Source organism: Oncorhynchus masou, unplaced genomic scaffold, assembly GCF_036934945.1.
Source record: "Oncorhynchus masou masou isolate Uvic2021 unplaced genomic scaffold, UVic_Omas_1.1 unplaced_scaffold_5354, whole genome shotgun sequence".
Classification (NCBI taxonomy): Eukaryota; Metazoa; Chordata; class Actinopteri; order Salmoniformes; family Salmonidae; genus Oncorhynchus; species Oncorhynchus masou.
Genome location: NW_027011764.1, coordinates 1,973 through 21,506, shown reverse-complemented (window position 1 = coordinate 21,506; position 19,534 = coordinate 1,973). Strand labels below are relative to the sequence as shown.

The window sequence follows — 19,534 nt, the reverse complement described above, 5'->3', positions numbered from 1 at the left end:
TTTCCCTTCACTGGAATTAAGGGGCCTAGCCTGAACCATGAAAAACAGCCTCAGATCATTATTCCTCCTCCACCAAACTTTACAGTTGGCACTATGCATTGGGGCAGGTAGCCTGGCAATCTGTCAAACCCAGATTTGTCTGTCGGACTGCCAAATAGGGGAAGCATGATTCATCCCTCCAGAGAACACGTTTCCACTGCTCCAGAGTCCAATGGCAGCGAGCTTTACACCGCTCCAGCCGACGCTTGGCATTGCGCATGGTGATCTTAGGCTTGTGTGCGGCTGCTTGACCATGGAAACCCATTTAATGATGCTCCTGACGAACAGTTCTTATGCTGACATTGCCTCCAGAGGCAGTTTGGAACTCAGTAGTAAGTATTGCAACAGAATTAAAATTGTCAGGGGAAGCTCTAGCAGGACAGAAATTTGACAAACTGACTTGTTGGAAAGGTGGCATCCTATGACGATGCCATGTTAAAAATCACTGAGCTCTTCAGTAAGGCCATTCTACTGCCAATGTTTGTCTATGGAGATTGCATGGCTGTGTGCTTGACTTTATACACCTGTCAGCAACAGGTGTGGCTGAAGTAGCCGACTCCACTAATTTGAAGGGGTGTCCACATACTTTTGTGCATATATAGTGTATATGTGATCATATACAAACGTAAGCAGGGTTTGAAATGTTGTAGTCAAATGTTAAATATGTTTGGGCTTCTTGCTGTCAATTTGCAGTCTACAAAATATTTGTAATTATATTCTGGCACGCTGACCATCCGCTCAAGAAGAAATCTTCCCGCGGTTGAATCTATATTGAACAAAAATATAAATGCAACATACAACAATTTCAACCATTTTACTGAGTTACAGTTCATATGAGGAAATCAGTCAATTGAAATACATTCATTAGGCCCTAATCTATGGATTTCACATGACTGAGCAAGTGCACAGCCATGGGTGTGTCTGGGAGGGCATAGGCCCACCCACTGGAGAGCCAGGCCCAGCCAATCAGAATGCGTTTTTCCCCATAAAAGGGCTTTATTACAAACAGACAGAAATACTTCTCAGTTTCATCAGCTGTCCGAGTGGCCGGTCTCAGATGATCCTGCAGGTGAAGAATCCGATGTGGAGGTCCTGGGCTTGCATGGCTACACGTGGTCTGCGGTTGTGAGGCCGGTTAGGCATACTGCCAAATTCTCTAAAACAATGTTGGAGGCAGCTTATGGTAGAGAAATTAACATTCAATTCTCTGGCAACAACTCTGGTGGACATTCCTGCAGTCCTGCCAATTGCGTGTTCCCTCAAAATGTAGACATCTGTGGCATTGTGTTGTGTGACAAAACTGCAAATTTTAGTGTGTCCTTTTATTGTACCCAGCACAAGGTACTGTTCCGGCGCCGACAGAGATGGCCGCCTCGCTTCGCGTTCCTAGGAAACTATGCAGTTTTTTGTTTTTTTACGTGTTATTTCTTACATTAGTACCCCACGTCATCTTAGGTTTCATTACATACAGTCGAGAAGAACTACTGAATATAAGATCAGCGTCAACTCACCATCAGTACGACCAAGAATATGACTTTCGCGAAGCGGATCCTGTGTTCTGCCTTTCAACCAGGACAACGGAATGGATCCCAGCCGGCGACCCAAAAAACGACTTCGCAAAGGGGGAAACGAGGCGGTCTTCTGGTCAGACTCCGGAGACGGGCACATCGTGCACCACTCCCTAGCATTCTTCTCGCCAATGCCCAGTCTCTTGACAACAAGGTTGATGAAATCCGAGCAAGGGTAGCATTCCAGAGGGACATCAGAGACTGTAATGTTCTTTGCTTCAGGGAAACATGGCTCACTGGAGAGACGCTATCGGAGGCAGTGCAGCCAGCAGGTTTCTCCACGCATCGCGCCGACAGAAACAAACACCTTTCTGGTAAGAAGAGGGGCGGGGGCGTATGACTTATGGCTAACGAGACGTGGTGTGATCACAGAAACATACAGGAACTCAAATCCTTCTGTTCACCTAATTTAGAATTCCTCACAAGCAAATGTAGACCGCATTATCTACCAAGAGAATTCTCTTCGATTATAATCACAGCCGTATATATTCCCCCCCAAGCAGACACATCGATGGCTCTGAATGAACTTTATTTGACTCTTTGCAAACTGGAATCCATACATCCTTAGGCTGCATTCATTGTAGCTGGGGATTTTAACAAGGCTAATCTGAAAACAAGACTCCCTAAATTGTATCAGCATATCGATTGCGCTACCAGGGCTGGCAAAACCTTGGATCATTGTTATTCTAACTTCCGCGACGCATATAAGGTCCTGCCCCGCCCTCCTTTCGGAAAAGCTGACCACGACTCCATTTTGCTGATCCCTGCCTACAGACAGAAACTAAAACAAGAAGCTCCCACGCTGAGGTCTGTCCAACGCTGGTCCGACCAAGCTGATTCCACACTCCAAGACTGCTTCCATCACGTGGACTGGGACATGTTTCGTATTGCGTCAGACAACAACATTGACGAATACGCTGATTCGGTGTGCGAGTTCATTAGAACGTGCGTTGAAGATGTCGTTCCCATAGCAACGATTAAAACATTCCCTAACCAGAAACCGTGGATTGATGGCAGCATTCGCGTGAAACTGAAAGCACGAACCACTGCTTTTAATCAGGGCAAGGTGACTGGTAACATGACCGAATACAAACAGTGCAGCTCTTCCCTCCGCAAGGATATCAAACAAGCTAAGCGTCAGTACAGAGACAAAGTAGAATCTCAATTCAACGGCTCAGACACAAGAGGTATGTGGCAGGGTCTACAGTCAATCACGGACTACAGGAAGAAAACCAGCCAAGTCACGGACCAAGATGTCTCGCTCCCAGGCAGACTAAATAACTTTTTTGCCCGCTTTGAGGACAATACAGTGCCACTGACACGGCCTGCAACGAAAACATATGAAAACATGCGGTCTCTCCTTCACTGCAGCCGAGGTGAGTAAAACGTTTAAACGTGTTAACCCTCGCAAGGCTGCAGGCCCAGACGACATCCCCAGCCGCGCCCTCAGAGCATGCGCAGACCAGCTGGCTGGTGTGTTTACGGACATATTCAATCAATCCCTATACCATTCTGCTGTTCCCACATGCTTCAAGAGGGCCACCGAGCTGACAAGGTCATTGAAAATAAGAATTTGTTCTTAACTGACTTGCCTAGTAAAATAAAAAGGTTAAAAAAAAATTGTTCCCAAGAAAGCTAAGGCAACTGAGCTAAACGACTACCGCCCCCGTAACACTCATTTCCGTCATCATGAAGTGCTTTGAGAGACAAGTCAAGTACCATATCACCTCCACACTACCTGACACCCTAGACCCACTCCAATTTGCTTACCGCCCAAATAGGTCCACAGACGACGCAATCTCAACCACTGCCCTAACCCATCTGGACAAGAGGAATACCGATATGAGAATGCTGTTCATCGACTACAGCTCGGCATTTAACACCATAGTACCCTCCAAGCTCGTCATCAAGCTCGAGACCCTGGGTCTCGACCCCGCCCTGTGCAACTGTGTACTGGACTTCCTGGCGGGCCGCCCCCAGGTGGTGAGGGTAGGCAACAACATCTCCACCCCGCTGATCCTCAACACTGGGGCCCCACAAGGGTGCGTTCTGAGCCCTCTCCTGTACTCCCTGTTCACCCACGACTGCGCGGCCACGCACGCCTCCAACTCAATCATCAAGTTTGCGGACAACACAACATTTACATTTACATTTAAGTCATTTAGCAGACGCTCTTATCCAGAGCGACTTACAAATTGGTGAATTCACCTTCTGACATCAGTGGAACAGCCACTTTACAATAGTGCATCTAAATCATTTAAGGGGGGTGAGATACCGCGCAAGTATAAACACCAGGGGCCACACAGCCGTCATACCGCTCAGAAAGGAGACGTGTTCTGTCTCCTGGAGATGAACGTACTTTGGCGCTAAAAGTGCAAATCAATCCCAGAACAACAGCAAACAACCTTGTGAAGATGCTGGAGGAAACAGGTAGAAAAGTACAACAGTGGTAGGCTTGATTACCAACAACGACGAGACGGCCTACAGGGAGGAGGTGAGGGCCCTCGGAGTGTGGTGTCAGGAAAATAACCTCACACTCAACGTCAACAAAACTAAGGAGATGCTTGTGGACTTCAGGAAACAGCAGAGGGAACACCCCCATATCCACATCGATTGAACAGTAGTGGAGAGGGTTGTAAGTTTTAAGTTCCTCGACATACACATCACAGACAAACTGAATTGGTCCACTCACACAGACAGCATCGTGAAGAAGGCGCAGCAGCGCCTCTTTAACCTCAGGAGGCTGAAGAAATTCGGCTTGTCACCAAAAACACTCACAAACTTCTACAGATGCACAATCGAGAGCATCCTGGCGGGCTGTATCACCGCCTGGTACGGCAACTGCTCCGCCCACAACCGTAAGTCTCTCCAGAGGGTAGTGAGGTCTGCACAACGCATCACCGGGGGCAAACTACCTGCCCTCCAGGACACCTACACCACCCGATGTTACAGGAAGGCCATAAAGATCATCAAGGACAACACCCACCCGAGCCACTGCATGTTCACCCCGCTATCATCCAGAAGGCAAGGTCAGTACAGGTGCATCAAAGCTGGGACCGAGAGACTGAAAAACAGCTTCTATCTCAAGGCCATCAGACTGTTAAACAGCAACCACTAACATTGAGTGGCTGCTGCCAAAACACTGACTCAACTCCAGCCACTTTAATAATGGGAATTGATGGGAGATGATGTAAAATATATCACTAGCCACTTTAAACAATGCTACCTAATATAATGTTTACATACCCTACATTATTCATCTCATATGTATACGTATATACTGTACTCTATATCATCTACTGCATCTGTTATGTACTTGAGTGAAGACCCAAAAGCGGTTTTAACAGAAAACAGAGTTCTTTAATGAAAAACAGGAATGGCATAAATCCTCTTCCAACGTAGTCAATGTAACAAAAAGAACGTTAGTATAATGCAGGATGCACCTGCCAGGCAGACTCCGACAGGATAGGACAAGGTGGAAGCAAACGGGACGACAGCTTGCTTCTGGCATCAAAAACACAAACAAGAATCAGACACCGAAAGTAGCAGGAACAGAGAGAGAAATAGAGACCTAATCAGAGGGGGAAGAGAGAACAGGTGGGACAGAGTGAATGAGCTAGTTAGGGGAGATGTAGAACAGCTGAAGAATGAGAGACAGAGAAGGTAACCTAATAAGACCAGCAGAGAGAGACAGAGTGAAGAGAAAGGACAGGAACAGACATAACAAGACATGACAGTACCCCCCACTCACCGAGCGCCTCCTGGCGCACTCGAGGAGGAAACCTGGCGGCAACGGAGGAAATCATCGATCAGCGAACGGTCCAGCACGTCCCGAGAGGGAACCCAACTCCTCTCCTCAGGACCGTACCCCTCCCAATCCACTAGGTACTGATGACCACGGCCCCGAGGGCGCATGTCCAAAATCTTACGAACCCTGTAGATGGGTGCGCCCTCGACAAGGATGGGGGGGGGAGGGACAAGCGGGGGCACGAAGAACGGGCTTAACACAGGAGACATGGAAGACCGGGTGAACGCGACGAAGATAGCGCGGGAGAAGAAGTCGCACTGCGACAGGATTAATGACCTGAGAAATACGGAACGGACCAATGAACCGCGGGGCCAACTTGCGAGAAGCTGTCTTAAGGGGAAGGTTCTGAGTGGAGAGCCATACTCTCTGACCGCAACAATATCTAGGACTCTTGGTCCCTACGCTTATTAGCGGCCCTCACAGTCTGCGCCCTATTACGGCAAAGTGCCGACCTGACCCCCCTTCCAGGTGCGCTCGCAACGCTGGACAAAAGCCTGAGCGGAGGGGACGCAGGACTCGGCGAGCTGAGATGAGAACAGCGGAGGCTGGTACCCGAGGCTACTCTGAAAAGGAGATAGACCGGTAGCAGACGAGGGAAGCGAGTTGTGGGCGTACTCTGCCCAGGGGAGCTGTTCTGACCAAGACGCAGGGTTACGAAAAGAAAGACTGCGTAAAATGCGACCAACAGTCTGATTGGCCCGTTCGGCTTGACCGTTAGACTGGGGATGAAAGCCGGACGAGAGACTGACGGAAGCCCCAATCAAATGGCAAAACTCCCTCCAAAATTGAGACGTGAACTGCGGGCCTCTGTCGGAAACGACGTCAGACGGAAGGCCATGAATTCGGAAAACATTCTCGATAATGATCTGAGCCGTCTCCTTAGCAGAAGGGAGCTTAGTGAGAGGAATGAAATGAGCCGCCTTAGAGAATCTATCGACAACCGTAAGAATAACTGTCTTCCCCGCTGATGAAGGCAGTCCGGTGATAAAATCTAAAGCGATGTGAGACCACGGTCGAGAGGGAATGGGAAGCGGTCTGAGGCGGCCGGCAGGAGGAGAGTTCCCAGATTTAGTCTGCGCGCAGACCGAACAAGCGGCGACAAATCGACGCGCGTCACGTTCCCGAGTGGGCCACCAGAAACGCTGCGAATGGAAGCGAGCGTACCCCGAACGCCGGGTGGCCGGCTAACTTGGCAGAGTGGGCCCACTGAAGAACGGCCGGACGAGTAGGAACGGGAACGAACAGAAGGTTCCTAGGACAAGCTCGCGGCGACGGAGTGTGAGCGAGTGCTTGCTTTACCTGCCTCTCAATTCCCAGACAGTCAACCCGACAACACGCCCGTCGGGAGAATCCCCTCGGGTCGGTGGAGACCTCAGAAGAACTGAAGAGACGAGATAAAGCATCAGGCTTGGTGTTTTTGAGCCCGGACGATAAGAAATAACAAACTCGAAACGAGCGAAAAACAGAGCCCAACGAGCCTGACGCGCATTAAGTCGTTTGGCTGAACGGATGTACTCAAGGTTCCTATGGTCAGTCCAAACGACAAAAGGAACGGTCGCCTCCAACCACTGTCGCCATTCGCCTAGGGCTAAGCGGATGGCGAGCAGTTCACGATTACCAACATCATAGTTACGTTCTGACGGCGATAAGCGATGAGAAAAAACGCGCAAGGATGGACCTTGCCGTCAGAGAGAGAGCGCTGAGAAAGAATGGCTCCCACGCCCACCTCTGACGCGTCAACCTCAACAACAAAACTGACTAGAGATGTCAGGTGTAACAAGAATAGGTGCGGATGTAAAACGATTCTTAAGAAGATCAAAAGCTCCCTGGGCGGAAACGGACCACTTAAAGCACGTTTTAACAGAAGTAAGGGCTGTGAGGGGAGCTGCCACCTGACCGAAATTACGGATGAAACGACGATAGAAATTAGCGAAGCCCAGAAAGCGCTGCAGCTCGACGCGTGACTTAGGAACGGGCCAATCAATGACAGCCTGGACCTTAGCGGGATCCATCTTAATGCCCTCAGCGGAAATAACGGAACCGAGAAAGGGACAGAGGCGGCATGAAAAGTGCACTTCTCAGCCTTCACATAAAGACAGTTCTCCAAAAGGCGCTGGAGGGGACGCGTCGCACGTGCTGAACATGAATCGAGAGAGACGGTGAAAAAATCAGGATATCGTCCATGTAAACGAAAACAAAAATGTTCAGCATGTCTCTCAGGACGTCGTTAACTAGTGCCTGAAAGACAGCTGGAGCGTTAACGAGGCCGAAAGGAAGAACCCGGTATTCAAAGTGCCCTAACGGAGTGTTAAACGCCGTCTTCCACTCGTCCCCCTCCCTGATGCGCACGAGATGGTAGGCGTTACGAAGGTCCAATTTGGTGAAAAACCTGGCTCCCTGCAGGATCTCGAAGGCTGAAGACATAAGAGGAAGCGGATAACGATTCTTAACTGTTATGTCATTCAGCCCTCGATAATCCACGCATGGGCGCAGGGACCCGTCCTTCTTCTGAACAAAAAAAAACCCCGCTCCGGCGGGAGAGGAGGAGGAGACTATGGTACCGGCGTCGAGCGAAACCGACAAATAATCCTCGAGAGCCTTACGTTCGGGAGCCGACAGAGAGTATAATCTACCCCGGGGGAGTAGTTCCCGGAAGGAGATCAATACTACAGTCATACGACCGGTGTGGAGGAGAGAAGTGGCCTTGGAACGACTGAACACCGTGCGCAGATCGTGATACTCCTCCGGCACCCTGTCAAATCGCCAGGCTCCTCCTGTGAAGAAGAGACAGAGGAAACAGGAGGGATAGCAGACATTAAACAGGTCACATGACAAGAAACATTCCAGGATAGGATAGTATTACTAGACCAATTAATAGAAGGGTTATGGCGCACTAGCCAGGATGACCCAAAACAACAGGTGTAAAAGGTGAACGAAAAATTAAAAAAAAATGGTTTCGCTATGATTACCAGAGACAGTGAGGGTTAAAGGCAGCGTCTCACGCTGAATCTTGGGGAGAACTACCATCTAAAGCGAACAAGGCCGTGGGCTCCCCTAACTGTCTGAGAGGAATGTCATGTTCCCGAGCCCAGGTCTCGTCCATAAAACAGCCCTCCGCCCCAGAGTCTATCAAGGCACTGCAGGAAGCAGATGAACCGGGCCAGCGGAGATGGACCGGAAAGGTAGTGCGTTATCCAGAAGGAGAGGCCTGAGTAAGTTGCGCTCACCAGTAGCCCTCCTCTTACTGATGAGCTCTGGCTTTTACTGGACATGAGGTGACAAAATGACCAGCGGAGCCGCAGTAGAGACAGAGGCGATTGGTGATTCTCCGTTCCTTCTCCTTGGCCGAGATGCGGATACCCCCAGCTGCATAGGCTCAGCATCCGAGCCGGCGGAGGAGGGTGGCAGTGATGCGGCAGGTGGCAGTGATGTGGAGAGGGGGCAACGGAGAACGCGAGCTCCTTTCACGAGCTCGGCGACGAAGATCAAACCGTCGCTCTATGCGAATAGCGAGAGCTATTAAGGAGTCCAGACTGGAAGGAACCTCCCGGGAGAGGATCTCATCCTTAACCTCGACGAGGAGACCCTCCAGAAAACGAGCGAGCAAAGCCGGCTCGTTCCAGTCACTAGAGGCAGCGAGAGTGCGAAACTCAATAGAATAATCCGTTATGGATCGATTCCCCTGACATAGGGAAGACAGGGCCCTGGAAGCCTCCTCCCCAAAAACAGAACGGTCAAAAACCCGTATCATCTCCTCCTTAAAGTCCTGATACTGGTTAATACACTCAGCCCCTCGCCTCCCAGATTGCCGTGCCCCACTCACGCGCCCGTCCGGTAAGGAGAGAAATGACGTAGGCGATGCGGGCTGCGCTCCTGGAGTAAGTGTTGGGCTGGAGAGAGAACACCACATCACACTGAGTGAGGAATGAGCGGCACTCAGTGGGCTCCCCAGAGTAACACGGCGGGTTGTTGATCCTGGGCTCCGGAGACTCGGAAACCCTGGAAGTGGGCGGTGGATCGAGGTGGAGTTGGTGAACCTGTCTTGTGAGGTCGGAGACTTGGACGGCCAGGGTCTCAACGGCATGTCGAGCAGCAGACAATTCCTCCTCGTGTCTGCCTAGCATCGCTCCCTGGATCTCGACGGCGGAGTGAAAGGGTCCGGAGCCGCTGGGTCCATTCTTGGTCTGATTCTTCTGTTATGTACTTGAGTGAAGACCCAAAAGCGGTTTTAACAGAAAACAGAGTTCTTTAATGAAAAACAGGAATGGCATAAATCCTCTTCCAACGTAGTCAATGTAACAAAAAGAACGTTAGTATAATGCAGGATGCACCTGCCAGGCAGACTCCGACAGGATAGGACAAGGTGGAAGCAAACGGGACGACAGCTTGCTTCTGGCATCAAAAACACAAACAAGAATCAGACACCGAAAGTAGCAGGAACAGAGAGAGAAATAGAGACCTAATCAGAGGGGGAAGAGAGAACAGGTGGGACAGAGTGAATGAGCTAGTTAGGGGAGATGTAGAACAGCTGAAGAATGAGAGACAGAGAAGGTAACCTAATAAGACCAGCAGAGAGAGACAGAGTGAAGAGAAAGGACAGGAACAGACATAACAAGACATGACAGCATCCTTATGTAATACATGAATCACTAGTCACTTTAACTATGCCACTTTGTTTACATACTCATCTCATATGTATATACTGTACTCGATACCATCTACTGTATCTTGCCTATGCTGCTCTGCACCATCACTCATTCATATCTTTATGTACATATTCTTTATCCCCTTACACTGTGTATAAGAAATTCGTTTTGGAATTGTTAGATTACTTGTTGGTTATTACTGCATTGTCGGAACTAGAAGCACAAGCATTTCGCTACACTCGCATTAACATCTGCTAACCATGTGTATGTGACAAATAAAATTTGATTTGATTTGACCTGTGTAATGATCATGCTGTTTAATCAGCTTCTTGATATGCCACACCGGGCAGGTGGATTATCTTGGCAAAGGAGAAATGCTCACTAAGAGGGATGTAAACAAACTTGCGCACAACATTTGAGATAAATAACCTTTTTGTGCGTTTGGAACATTTCTGGATATGTTTTATACTGATCTGTCCTCATGGAAATTGTATCTCTTAACTACAGTAGTGTTCCCCATAGTGTGATTCATTTTGGGCTGTTTGTTAAGACAGGAGTGGGCCACAGTTGTTTGGAAAAGGTTGTTCTATAGAACAAGTCATATTTTTTTTCTCTCTCAGCCATCAAGACGAACGCGGTGCGTGAAGGGGATGAGTATGTGGTGAACGGTGGTAAGATGTGGACCACTAACGGCACCCAGGCTGACTGGATGTGTCTCCTGGCCAACACCAGTGACGGTCCGTCTCACAAGAACAAGTCCCTCATCTGTCTGCCTATGAACTCTCCTGGTGAGACACAATTATATATACTTAGTCTACAAAAACTCTCCAATCGTCAATAGCTTCATCTCCAGTTATTGACCTTATGTTCTGAAATTGAAAGCGGGCTATTGTTGAGGGCCAAATCCTAATTTGAGATTCTGTTAGAATTTGTGCTAAGCTCCCATTTTAAGGTTAAGTGCCTTGCTCAAGGGCACATCGACTTTTCACCTAGTTGGCTCTGGGAATCGACCAAAGCGACCTTTCTGTTATTGGCCGAATGCTCTTAACCGCTAGGCTACCTGCTGCTCTCCATCTCACATCAATACATGCATTTAGCCGATTTCAAGTTGGGATCTATCAAGTATAGATGATTACATTTATATTCACATTTTAGTAATACCTCTGATTACTCACAACATTTTCAGTGTTCTGTGCAGAAGTCAATGTCCAAGATCAAGGGATTATTATAATCTCCAGACAGTGTTATAATTTGTTAAGACTCCATTAGGGAGCTACCGGATGGCCTCTGGTATCCCAGCCAAGACACACATGATGACGCCACTCTTTGCTGTCCCTCACAGGGGTTCACATCGCCCGCAAGATCGACAAGATGGGGATGAGGTCTTCTGACACAGCAGAGGTCTTCTTTGATGACGTGCGCGTGCCTTGCAAGACCCTCATTGGTCAGGAGGGGATGGGAGGGGATGAGTCAGCCAGTGTAAATAAAAGGTCTTTAGCAAATAAATAAGATGGAATATCTCATTGATGGTGACGGGAAGTTCTTGAAAGCTTCCTGCTTGTTATATCCCAGTTAATTTAGTCTGGGCTTGATAACAGTCTGTCTGAGTAGGTTGTTAGCCTTTTGGTATTTTTGTTGTTGTATTTTATTAGGATCCCCATTAGCTGTTGCAAAAGCAGCAGCTACTCTTCCTGGGGTCATCACACAAACACACACACAGATACACATACCCACACTGATGAATCACTATATGACTCCATCAACTTGTATCATCCATCCACTTCAAGTTAAACTAGTGATACCCTTTGAGGTGCAAAAAAAAGGACATGAACTTCCCCACACAGTAAATAGTTTACAGCCCCTGCCCATCCCACCCTCTGTAACACAAACGACAAACAGCATCTATATAGAGCCATTTCTCTGCCACGGCATGAAAAGTTGCACGTGCAGTTCGGAATCAGAAAGCTCTTTGTTAACGTAGCAGTGGATACGATCACACACAACTTCAAATGCAGCTCATGCAAGTAAACAAACACATATTCAGATGGTCATCTCAGATGTTATCATAGATTGATTACCTAGCAAGCCAGCCAGCCAAGGTAAAATATCACAAATAGAGCTAGATAAAGCCAGAAGAATAATATACTTGTTAAACATAAGTATAGCCATCAGTCTTGCATGTTTTCATGGTCATCACTCACTCACTGTTGAGTTTGTCAAGGTCCAGACTTTAGCGTTAGCTATCCTGCTACTACAGAGCTTGTTGGTATGGAGTTGCGTAGTTACGCATAACTCGAACTTGACGTTTGCTTGTAAACAAAATAATTCTCTATACTACCGTTTATTTCCTGTTCAGTTCTAACCATGATGGACAACATCATCCAGGAGACCATTCAGTACACCAGACAGAGGAAGATCTTCAAGATGCCTCTTCTCTACCACCAGTCAGTCCACTTCAGACTGGCTGAGCTGGAGACAGAGATCGAGCTGCTGCGTTCCCTCCTCCATCGCTCTACAGGTGGGTCTACTCAAGATAAGATCATGTCTGCATCCCAAATGTCACTCCATTCCCTATGTGGTGCATTACTTTTCACAAGGGCACAAAGTCAATGGTCAATGTAGTGCACTACATAGGGAATATGGTGCTATTTGGTACTAACACCTGTACTGATTTCTATGGGGAAATGTTGTTTGCAGCTTGGCCTTGTGGACACATTAAAGACCAGCCAGATATATGTTAGGGAAGCTACTCTGAAAATACAGTTTACCATGCTATCAATTACTTCACACTGGAAGAAGTAAAGTTAAACTAAAACTACCCTTAAGAAAAATATAGTTTACTAAACTTAAGGTATTTAGAATAAGTAGTTCACGACATACTTTGTGACAAATAATCATATATTTATATAATCGACTACAAATTGCAAGAACAGGTCACTTTGGAGTCAGATGTTAACAGAATGTTTCAAGTGTGAATTGTGAAGGTCTGATGCCAGAAAAAGAAAGGACATTTTTGCCTACTGTTCCCATATTTTCTATTATTTTGGCAGAAACATTAGTGTGTAATTCCAGTAGTTAGCTGCAACGCTGCATGGCAAAAAAAAGTAACTAAAACTAAAAACAATACAAAGATTAGAATTTAGAACTAGCTACTGCAAAATGTAGTTAAGTTACTAGTTGAACTACATGTAGTTCACTACTCTCCAACACTGCCAGATAAATACAATCAGTTAAGTGCAGCCTATGTATGATTCATAATAATGAGCTGTAAACTTTCAAATCTAGGCCAGTAACACAACACATCATTGTAAAGGCGTTCGTCTGTAGAAGGAGAAGTGGACCAAAATGCAGCGTGGTGGTTACTCATGTTCTTTAATGAAAAATGACTCGACATGAAATAACTTAAATATACAAAACAACAAACGGAACGTGAAAACCTATACAGCCTATCTGGTGACTACAAACACAGAGACAGGAACAATTACCCATGAAATACTCAAAGAATATGGCTGCCTAAATATGGTTCCCAATCAGAGACAACGATAATCACCTGACTCTGATTGAGAACCGCCTCAGGCAGCCATAGACTATGCTAGACACCCCACAAAAACCCAAGACAAAAACACACCACAATAACCCATGTCACACCCTGGCCTGACCAAATAAATGAAGACAAACATAATATACTTCGACCAGGGCGTGACAATCATCTAATAATGGTCATTGTCAGGAGACTGGACACATCTGGCTGTTGGCCGTGTTCCATGGCCTTTGAGGGGTTTTAACTAATGCTCAACCACTTTACCAGGCAGTAGCTTCAATGCACTAGTGCAGCTGTTAATTGCTTCATTATATAGGGACTAGAGGCATCTGTTTGGCACAAATAGACACTGTCCACGTCCCAATTCTCCCATTCCCTCCTCTGAACTGATCTGACATTAAAGATCAATGACAATAATATCAGTAAGTAATATCAGTTTAGGACTTGAGTGAAACACATCCTAAATCTTGGCATCAACCTCTTCCCTGTCTCCCATTTCCAGCTCTGTACATCAAGGGCAACGATGTGACTAAGCTGGCGTCCATGGCTAAGCTGAAGGCAGGCCGTCTATCCAGGGAGGTGGGGACAGCTGCCCTGCAGTACTGGGGGAGGGATGGGCTTCACCAGCGATGTCCTGGTCAGCAGGTTTTACAGGTGAGTGGAGAAGAAGAAACTCCTAAAAGAGGCTCAGGACAGCAGCTTAGTTCCTTTCAATGATGTTTATTGCAGATGTGTTTTGGAGCAAGCTCCTTCGTTAAAGCACTGAATAAACTCTGCGACACATTGTGAAGGTTACACGTTCTGCTTATAAGCTTGTCATAAACATTACTAAATATTTAGTTTGCTAACTATTCATGAACTTTATATAATGTATATTTTATCATTCATTCATATATTTATTAAAGTATAAAATATGCTTAACAAAAATGTAAACACAACATTCAACAATTTCAAAGATTTTACTGAGTTACAGTTCATATAAAGAAATCAGTCAATTGAAATAAATTCATTTGGCCCTAATCTATGGATTTCATATGACTGGGAATAGAGATACCTTCTTTTTTTAAGGTAGGGGTGTTGATCAGAAAACCAGTCAGTATCTGCTGTGACCTCCGTTTTCCTCATGCAGCACGATACATCTCCTTTATATAGAGTTGATCAGGCTGTTGATTGTGGAATGTTGTCCCACTCCTCTTAAATGGCTGTGCGAAGTTGCTGGATATTGGTGGGAACTGGAACGCACTATTGTACACGTCGTTCCAGAGCATCCCAAACATGCTTAATGAGTGACATGTCCGGTGAGTATACAGGCAATGGAAGAACTGGGACATTTTCAGCTTCCAGTAATTGTGTACAGATCCTTGCGACATGGGGACGTGCATTATCATGCTGAAACATGAGGTGATGGGGGCAGATGAATGGCATGACAACGGGCCTTAGGATCTCATCACAGTATCTCTGTGCATTCAAATCGCCATTGATAAAATGCAATTGTGTTCGTTGTCCGTACCTTAGGCCTTCCCATGCCATAACCACACAGCCACCATGGGGCATTCGGTTTACAACGTTGACATCAGCAAACCGCTCATCCACACAACACCATACACGTGGTCTGCATTTGTGAGGCCTGTTGAGCGTACTGCCAAATTCTCTAAAACGACATTGAAGGCGGCTTATAGTAGAGAAATTAACATTAAATGATATGGCAACAACTCTGGTGGACATTCCTGCAGTCAGCATACCAATTTCATGCTCCCTCAAAACGTGAGACATCTGTGGCATCGTGTTGTGACAAAACTGCACATTTTAGTGGCCTTTTATTGTTCCCAGCACAAGGTGCAACTGTTTAATGAGCATGCTGTTTAATCAGCTTCTTGATATGGCACACCTGTCAGGTGGACAGATTATCTTTGCAAAGGAGAAATGCTCACTAACAGGGATGTAAACAAATTTGTGCACACAATTTGAAAGAAATACGCTTTTTGTGCGTATGGAACATTTCTGGGATCTTTTATTTCAGCTCATGAAACACCGGACCAACACTTTACATGTTGCGTTTATAGTTTTGTTTTGTGTATTATCAGGAGATGTGCAAATAAAGTATTAGCAAACTCAAAAGGAGTTTATTTAACCCACTGGTATATATGTTGTCCTTTCACTGATCAGATGATGCCATTCGTACAGTAGTAGTACACTAATCAACCACGGTTGATACTACTGTAGTCTAATTACAGTGACACCCAGTGGCGTAGCAAATGAAGACATTAGATGGTCTGCATCCCAAATGGCTCCCTATTTGTCCACTACTTTGGCCAGAGCCTGATGGGCCCTGGTTAAAAGTAGTGAACTATATAGGGAATAGGGTGCTATTTGAGACATGTTATGATCTGGCATCTGGGGGTCAAAGGGCAGGTCTTAATGCCACTATGGGTCAGTTAAAAGGTCTCTGTTTCATCACATCCACAGAACCTTGCTATATACAAATACTATGTATATGCAGATGGATAGTTTAAGGAGGATATTCATGTACGGTAAGTTCATAGCCAATTGAGCTTCCATTTGAGTCAATACAGTTATGCAACGGTGCTGTTTTTTCACTGCAAAGAGTTGACTTTCAATACTAGTTAATTCCACAAACATTCTGGATATTCAGATTGGTAATTTTGCTCAAGAAATTAAACCTAATTCAAGCATCTAATCAGAAACGAGTCCCTATTGTCGCACAAAATTCATGTGGCTTTCATGGTTTTTAAGAATGCGGCATGAGGTAATAGCTGTCATTGAATGAGCTCAGTGTTCATTTGTCGATTTTGCGCTTTTCATTGTCTTGTTTAAATACTTAAGAGACGCCAGGTTACCGTCCATTGGTGGATGCGCTGATGAGGTCATGCTGTCGATCATCTGCAAGTACATGGACACCCTACCCAAGAAGTGATGTCACAGTGCCAGTATGGCTTTCCCTTGTGCTGCACCTCAATCCAGAACATTGTTCCCATTCCTATGCTTCTCTATAATGACTGGATAGGTGGAAGTGATACCTCTTAGTTTATGCCATATTGCTTACACCTATCCAGTCCATGAAGGGGAGTTCCAAAAGGAACAGTACCATTTTCTGGAATTTAATGAACACATCATAATTGCAGTTTAAGATTTTAATTTGTTAATCAATTTAACCGCTGTGTTGCACTTAATTTATGAAAATGCATGTACTGTACTACAGGGCCAGTCAGGAATGTTTTTCAAATAGTGCCTCCATGTTTCCATTCTGGGGAAACATGCCTTAGATTTCGTTCCATTAATTTCTTTATGACAATTGAAAACTGCGGTCCTACAGTAGTTGTGCATTTGTTTGTGTATTGTGGAGGGGATATGTAATCAATGTCTAAGATCAAGTTTTTGTAGATAGTCTTAGGAATACAATGAATAGTATGTACCGTGGTGTAAAATAAATGAAGCGCTATATACCTCAATCTTTTGAAACAATTGTTGAGAAAAGTATCAAACTCTGGAGCGTCAAATCCAAAACATCCATGTTGATTTACATATAAAACATTTTACATCAGTTAACGGGAGAACAGTGTGCAGTGGAGATGAACAGTCTCTGTAGATGGGACAGGAAATGTTTGAAGTGAGCGCACACCCTAATTTATTCCTCAAAACAAATAAACAAGATGTTTGTTTATAGTGGAACACAATTGTTGGACACTATTGATCAAATGTTAAATCAGTCTCACATTGGATCAAGCAACCTCTGACAGCGGAGCAATTCTAATCTTTTTTCACTAATCAGCTCTGAAAAATGTGATTGGGAGGAAAAACATCAGAATTGGGCTGCCTGTGTAACATGTTACTGCTTAGCCTTGACAGATTTGTTGATGCAATAGATCACTCATCCTGTACATCAACTTATATGCATCATCGTTAAGGGACATTACAAACATATGGCAGTGTCTACTCATTCCATCAGGGTTGTCTGAAATTAACAGACATTTGTTATTATTCCCTATTGCACATTGTCATTGATGATTTGGGGGGGGGGGGGTCTTCTCAAACATTAAGCACATTCTTACAGTCTCATTGTCATCATCCTGGTCTTCTGATGCAGAGGTGCACGCATGGCACAGACTGGGAAAGGAAACATGAGGCAGGGAGGGAAAAGCCAGGGCCTCCTGTAACACATCACCTCAGTTTGATAAACCAGTAAAGGATGGTGAAAACCAAGAAGCAGAAGAACAGCATGTAGCACAGGAGCTTGGTCTGGCTTCCCCTGGAAAGCTGCTTCACTCTCCCTATGGTGGCCCCCAACAAACCTCCCGTTGAGTCAAAGTCTGAGTCCTGTTAGTAGGAAAAATAACAAAACAATACATCCAGTGACATGTTTGGCCATCCTGATTTGAATTGCTCTGAAATGTGTAATAAGGTAAATCCATTTGAATTCAATCACTTTGACAGCACCCTTTATGAATCGAACGAATTCCATACATATTTGTCCATTGTAGAAGTGCTCAGAAAGTGACTTTGGACCTTGAGTGCCAAAACATTCAAGCCTAACAGTGCTAAAAGTTATATTTTGCATAACATAAAACAGCCATGTCTTCATCACTGGAAAATATAAATGGTTGAGAAACAGGGTTGTCAAACAATTTTTTACATTTCCTGAAAAAAAAACGTTAGGGTCCGGGCTGGTCAGGGAGGCCAAGGTTCCGCTGGACATGGTAACGCAGGGGGATCATAGGGAGCGGATCAGTTTCTTCCTTATCGATTCACCTGCGTTTCCAGTGGTGTTGGGGATTCCCTGGCTGGCTATTCTCAATCCCCTCATTTCCTGGAGACACGGGGCTCTTCAGGGGTGGTCAGAGGAGTATTCAGGTAGGTGTATAGGAGTTTCCATCGGTGCCACGTCGGTGGAGAGTCCAGACCAGGTTTCCACTGTGCGCATTCCCTCAGAATATGCCAATTTGGCTATCGCTCTATGTAAAAAAAAGGCGACCAAATAAACCTCCAGGAGAACGCTGCACTTCCCAGGAGTCACGTGTACCCATTGTCACAGGAGGAGACGTTGGCTATGGAGACATATGTCACGGAATCTCTGAGACAGGGGTACATTCGGCCCTCCATGTCACCCGTCTCCTTGAGTTTTTTTTTGTGAAAAAAAAGGAGGGAGGACTGCGTTCATGCATTGATTATCAAGGTCTCAATTCGATCACAGTGGGGTTTAGTTATCCGCTATCTCTCATCCCTACAGTGGTGGAATCATTCCACAGAACACGTTTTTTCACAAAACTGGACCTCAGGAGCACGTATAATCTGATGCATATTCAGAATGGAGATGAGTGGAAAACCAACTTCAGTACCACATCGGGCCACTATGAGTACCTCGTCATGCCGTATGGGTTAAAGAATGCTCCAGCCGTCTTTCAATCCTTTGTAGATGAGATTCTCAGGGACCTGCACGGGCAGGGTGTGGTGGTGTACATTGATGACATCCTGATCTATTCCACCACACGCCGCACATGTCTCCCTGGTACGTAAGGTACTTGGGCGACTGCTGGAGCATGACCTATACGTCAAGGCTGAGAAATGTGTGTTCTCCAAACGAGCCGTTTCCTTCCTGGGTTATCGCATTTCCACCTCGGGGGTGGTGATGGAGTGTGACCGCGTTAACGCCGTGCGTAATTGGCCGACTCCGACCACGGTAAAGGAGGTGCAGCGGTTTTTAGTGTTTGCCAATTACTACCGGAGGTTTATCCTGGGTTTTGGCCAAGTGGCAGCTCCTATTACCTCAATGCTGAAGGGGGAGCCGGTGCATTTACGGTGGTCGGCCGAGGCGAGCGGAGCTTTCAACAGGTTGAAGGCGCTGTTTACTGACGGGCCCGTGTTGAAGCATCGGACCCCTCGTTAGCGTTCATAGTGGAGGTGGATGCGTCCGAGG

At 46.1% G+C, this 19,534-nt stretch overlaps 1 pseudogene; it reads left to right on the top strand.

Annotated features, from left to right (window-relative positions):
* Positions 1 to 1,621: 1,621 nt before the first annotated feature.
* On the top strand, positions 1,622 to 17,072 carry LOC135535945 (probable acyl-CoA dehydrogenase 6; annotated as a pseudogene).
* The last annotated feature ends 2,462 nt before the right edge of the window (positions 17,073 to 19,534 follow it).